Genomic DNA, 6,237 nt, shown 5'->3' with positions numbered 1-6,237 from the left:
ACTGTATATAGTTGTTAAACTGTTAAACAGCACTAATCTGAATCACTGGCTACTCCGCAATGCAAATGCCTGGATGAACAAGAATGACTTCAATTCTCATTTAAAATTTCATGCATGCCTATTTTTTCCAAGAAAAAGGACATTGTTGAGGTGTCACTTTTGTGAAAACCTTACTCCTAGTTACCATACTGTGAACCAGATCCACAGGTGGGACTATAAAGACTTCCACAGCTGATCTTACTACCTTCAAACACTGAGAACATAATGTTAAAGAGATCTTCTATCTTGCCTCAAAAACCTGGGACTAACATGACTGCTGGGCATGGTGGAAGCAGAACCAGCAGGAGGCAGGGCTTTTCATGCAATCCCTTTCCCTCATGCTTTCTTAGAATATATAATAATTGTCAGAATTACTTGCATAATAATTATCTGAATTACTTTGAGCTCCTCCCAAACAAGTGTACAGGCGAATGCTGGATCTGCAAGCTGCATTCTTACTCACTGCAATTTGATAATTGTAGTCTTCAGAAGAGAAGGCTGGGAGGAAAATTCTAATAGTAAGTGTAATTGAACAGAGGAACCAATTACTTGGAGAAGGGATAGGTTTCTCTTTATTGAATATGTCTAAGAGGGCCTTGACAACCTTCGGATTTGGATTTCTGAACTGAACTAGAGGGTTGGATTATTAGATAGTCTAAAAAAGTTCTTCCGATTCTATAATTCTACATAGTTTTTCTTTATGTCACATTCAAAGTTACCATTTGATAGTAACTTGTGGAGTTTTCTAGAACCACACCTAAGGGTTCCAATTGCTACATGCAGCTTCAAGGCTTCGGGTTTCAAGCAGGTATTTTTTTGGCATAATTAAGGATGACAAGGGTGGAAACTATCATGCAAAACAGGTATTTTCTCTATTACTGGCATTCCACTTGAGTATTCATTTTTTAAAAATGTTAAAGTTAATACTGAAATTAATTATCGACTAACAGAGTGGCCAAAGCAAGTGTCTTTATAGATTTTTTTAAACATGGAGAGAATAGAGTCAAATGCAGTTCTCAAGGGATTGCAATGTATAATCTGAATGCAGCCCAGCAAATGTTCTCTCATGTGCTTGATAGATTGTCCTCTTCAAAAAGATATTTCCCACATATCTTAATTGCCAGTCACATTCATAACGGCAGAAGCATGATTATATGAATTATAAAAATTATTTATTTTATGGTCTTATATTTGTAACTATTTTGGAGAGTGAATTATTACGAGTGGAAACCTGATAAAATGGATATAGCAAATATCTTGCAGAAAGACAGTGAGTAACAATAGTGAATTTTTCAAAAGAGTGGTCTCCACAGAAGTCTGAAAACTGAAAAAGAGATGTCCCGATAAATGGAGATGGTGCCAAATAGAATAACAGCAATCAGAAATTTAGATCGCTATGGAAATTGATGATATTTGGAAGGAGCCAGGATATAGTGCAAGGAAAATAGCAGGCGTTCTTGTAGTAAAGATGACTCTCAATGCTTTAAAACAAAATTCCTTTCAATCATTACTAGATTCCTGGAAATCTGCTAACCAAGTCATTGACCAGAAGACAAGTGAGAGAGACAGTGAACAAACTGGAATACAAATGGCATTTGTCAAGGCTAGAAGATGTATGATGACATCTCCATATTTGGGAACTGACTCACAGCAAAAGAAGCCACCTAGGTATAGCTGAACAATAGCATGATTCCTTTCTGCCTTTTCTTTAAAAAAAAAATAACTTTTTGGGTAGGACATTTTCTTTTCTTTTTTTCTTTCCCACTTCAATTTTTTTTCCCCATTATCCATTTCCATGCAGTTGTTCTTCCCTTTTTCTTCCTTTTTCTTCCTCCTATTCCATTTTTATCATTTTTTTTAAAAAAAAAATTTTTTTAAAAAAATGTGTTGAAGATAAAAATCAGTTAAATAAAATTGTATCTCTCTTCCCTAAGTACATATCTCAATACTTCACTGTTGGAGTCCAAAGTCAGATACAGGGATTTGAAAGTTACTATCAGTATCTTAAATTGTGTTCTGTAAGCAACTGGCAACTGGCAGAATTTTTAGTGTAAACATCACTTTGTCCACTTAATATCTTAGGTGTTTTACATTGTGACAGTTGCAAATTTCTGGATACATATCAAAGGTATCCCATATAGAACATTTAACAACTGACCTGCAATTGTTCCCCACATATAAAAAGCTGGCCCTCTAGTAAGTTTTGAATTTACAGACTTGGGGTCAATAAAAATCTGCCCTCATCCACTGACTGAACCGTCTTCATTATGTTTTATTTTAATTATACTAGTATAAGAAATACTTATCTCTTTCATCATTTTCATTGAAAGTCAATCTTGTTCAAGTTCAGTTTTAAAACTTTCTAAACATTAATATTTGCTGCTGGCCTGATTGTGCTATGCCCAAAAGCTTCATCAATATTAGTTTTCAGCAAATTCTGAAATATATAAAAGCAGTACATTGATAGCAACCAAAATTATATTTCTCCATATCATGAATGCGTGCACACACGCATGTGCACACACACACATACACATACCAAACCTAAAAGTTAGGAATAGGTTGAAAGAAAGTTATTGCAAGGCAAACCTCTTGTCTGAGTATGGATTTAAAGCAGGCTCATAGTTGACACTAATGACATAACAATTTTAAGGATGTAAGAAACCTGAAGTATAAATCACTACGTCTAAGTCACTAATCAGCATTCCTAAAGGTGTTGCAAGATTAAAACTCTGAAGGGAGGGTTGCATATTAGAAACAGGAACACACCTAAACACTTTTTCTTATCATACTGTTTGAAACCTAGGAAGTAGTAAGACTTAAGATTTCATAAAAAGTCATGTTATTGACAAAACAATCCACCACTAGATTATTATAGCTGTCCAGAAACAATGCAATATTGATTTTCACAAAAACCAAAGAGGTGGTTAATCAAGCACCAATAGATTTGATTTCTGCATAGAATCACAGAATAACAAGAGTTGGAAGGGACCTTGGAGGTCTTCTAGTCCAACCCCCTGACCATGCAGAAAACCCTAGTCCATTTCAGACGAATGGCTGCCCAGTCTCTTCTTGAAAACCTCCAGTGTTGGAGCCCCCCACAACTTCTAGTGGCAAGCCATTCCAGTGGTTCATCATTCTCACAGTCAGGAAATTTCCCCTTAGTTCCAGTTTGCTTCTCTCCTTGGTTAAGTTTCCATGCCGGCAAGAAGAATGCATAATTCTCTGGTTCCAGCCTAATACTGTCACAACATGAACATGGAGAATTCAGAAGTTAAGATTGGAGAATCTCTAGACAAGGGTGCTTGTGGATTCTCTCCACCCACATAAACAGGTCTCTGTAGGTCAGGCTTGTTAGGGAACATACCACACATGCTTCAGGTTAAGACTCTACACAACCCAATCTTGTTCCATGAAGTATGTTGGTGGGTGCATTCCTTTTGATGAGTGAAGGCAGCTCAAATTGCAAATTATGCCAGCTCATTTTAAAAGTATTATTTTATCATATGGGAGTAACTTCCCCAACATATTCCACACATATTTCTCTGATACAGGCAGACTCCAAATTTAGGCTAGATGAATGATAGTTTGCTCAACCTAATTTGAATCACAAGAAGGATAACATTCAGAAAAAAAGTATTGAAGAAAGAAGGGGAAAAAATGTAGGTTCAAAAATAGTTTGTTTATATTCAGTTAGAACACATTGTTTTGTTTCAATTATATCATGCACCCATCAATATATGAACGATGATATTCCACATTCAAATACAGGACATGTTAGGCATTAATTTAATGGTTAACAGCCACATTTAGGCTTTAAGGGTTCCATAAATGAATAAATCATTGAGCAGCTACTAAAAGATCTATCTCCCCATAGGATCCATTAGTCCTGCTCCTTCTACATGATTCTTTGCTTGTTCATCTGGTATTTGGAATATGGAATTATGATGAAACCACATACAGTTGTACCTAGGTACTCAATTGCTTTGAAACTAATCAAAACTCAATGAATTTTATCACATTTTGTTCCAATACTTATAATTTGTTTGGTACTCAACACATAAGCTAGACCGTGTTGGTGTCAGCTGCCTTGTGACTCACCATATTATTCCTTATGGGTGGAAAATGAATTTGTGCCTCCCGGAACCAATTAATGATGAATACCAAAGTATTTGTATGTGAAAATCTCAAGTTGCTTCCAACTTGGTTCGTTCTTGGAAACATCTCAAAATAATTACTATTTGATTCTGATGGAGCATACCATGGCCTGAGAATCATTATAATTAATGCAATTCTGATATATTTTTATATATTTGACTTTACATCCTACTGTATCTTTCCACTCCATCATGTACTCAAAGCAGCTAATAAACATTAAAAATTTTACTCTCATCAAGACCAGACACAATTTTCTGTGTTCAGTGTGCTCTACAGCCTGAAGGTGACACTGAAAGAAGCCATGCTCCATATACCAGATAAAGGAATAGGAGCATTCTTAAAAAGTCCTCTCTTGCATTCATGATCACACAGGCTTGTAAGAGGAAAGGTATCCCTCAGATAAGTGAACTTTAAATAGTTTAGGTTTTTAATATTAAACAGCAATTTCATAAATTATGTTTGATAAACAATTGTCAACCACTGCACAACCCTTTCCTTATAAGCATTGTATCTTGCAAAAAGGTATAACTTTAACTAATATTATTGTATCAACTGCAGCTTCTAGATAATCCAGAATAACTTCAAGTATTCTGAAGGTTGTTTGACAAATAGTACAAACATTGCTCTGTTGTTTGGTATAAATCTGTTTATGAAAACAAAATTTTTCTTCATGTAGGCAATTATCATTGTTAGTCATGAGTTACATAACCCTCAAACATAACCATGTATTTTAACATCAGTGGAAATTTTAGTTATGACTTCATTAAATCTCACTTGTTTTGAAGATCATGCATAGGCCATGCAGGTCAAAATAGGAGCTTCACACATTTCCCCTCCCTTCCATTACTTTGGTGTAATTACATCAATTTAACTTCTCACTGAAACATCCTGTGTCCCATCAAAACAATAATGGTAAACAATTAATCATATTTTTCCCTCTTCCTCTGTTGCTTGTTAGCAGAGAAACAGCATTCGTCCCATTCTCCATTTTTTCCTCTTTTCTTTCAGGTTTTATACTCTTTCCTTTGCTCCAATGATCTCATTCTTAAAAGACTTGGTTCTTAAATTCCTTTTGGGCCTTTATCTGCCTTGCATTCTACCCTGCCTGGAGAAGGTTAGGAGTCCCATATTTATTTTATTTTAGCCCCGCATAAATGAGTCAAGAAAACTGCAGTGATGTGAAATCATCAGGAGTGAAGTGTGACTTGAAGGAACATTTAAACTGATAGATGAAAAATTAAGATCAGAAACTTTATATGTCTTGATTCAAACAATTTTGAAAAGAGCCGAGGTGACACAGTGGTTAGGGTGCAGTACTGCAGCTACTTCAGCTGACTGCTACTTCAGCAGATCAGCGAATCAAATCTCACTGGCTCAAGGTTGACTCAGCCTTCCATCCTTCTGAGGTGGGTAAAATGAGGACCCAGATTGTTAGGAGGCAATATGCTATTTAGTATACTGTCTTTGGTGTAAGCCGCCCAGAGTCCTCTGAGAGTGGGCGGCATAGTAATATGACTAATAAAATAAATAAATAATAAATTATTAGAGGTCCAAAATAAATCCAGGTATCATAAGATTTTAGCTTCCCTCAGAAATTGAACTGATTGTATGCAAGAGGATAGCATAGATAGAATTAAGTGGTGAATTCAAACTAATAATATTTAAATAGTTCTGAAATGCTGTTATTTCCAATGGGTTTTTTTTATTTATTTAAAGCACCACAGTACAGATGCAAGTAAAGGTTAATAAACTTTCACAAAAAGCTTTTTTTATTTACATATTAAAAATAAAATGTGATGATTCATATATTTAAGATTAATATGAGGCTCAAAAGTTGGATATTTTGATTCAGAACTGTTTACATGGAGTATGTCTTTAATGACATTTGTGTTTCATCTCATACCTAAGCCAAGAACAAGTTGTGCCATGTTAAAGAAAACTCCTGCACCAGAAAGTCACATGTATGGGCCTGTCACAATCCAGACTTCAGCATAAGGTGCCTGCATCTACTTGAAAAGCTGATCCATTATTTTTCGTTTA

The 6,237-nt window shown here is 35.3% G+C and overlaps 1 long non-coding RNA gene across 1 annotated transcript in view; it reads left to right on the top strand.

The window, feature by feature from the left end:
* The first annotated feature begins 479 nt into the window (after positions 1-479).
* LOC148114565 (uncharacterized) overlaps positions 480-6,237 on the top strand; it is a 15,387-nt gene continuing 9,629 nt past the window's right edge. Inside the window, exons 1-2 of the long non-coding RNA XR_015733037.1 lie at positions 480-557; positions 1,554-1,707. This is a non-coding gene — a long non-coding RNA (uncharacterized LOC148114565). The remainder of the gene's footprint in view (positions 558-1,553; positions 1,708-6,237) is intronic.

Source organism: Pantherophis guttatus, chromosome 3 (genome assembly GCF_059756535.1).
Source record: "Pantherophis guttatus breed Tessera chromosome 3, ASM5975653v1, whole genome shotgun sequence".
NCBI lineage: Eukaryota > Metazoa > Chordata > Lepidosauria > Squamata > Colubridae > Pantherophis > Pantherophis guttatus.
This window is presented reverse-complemented; position numbering and strand designations above follow the sequence as displayed.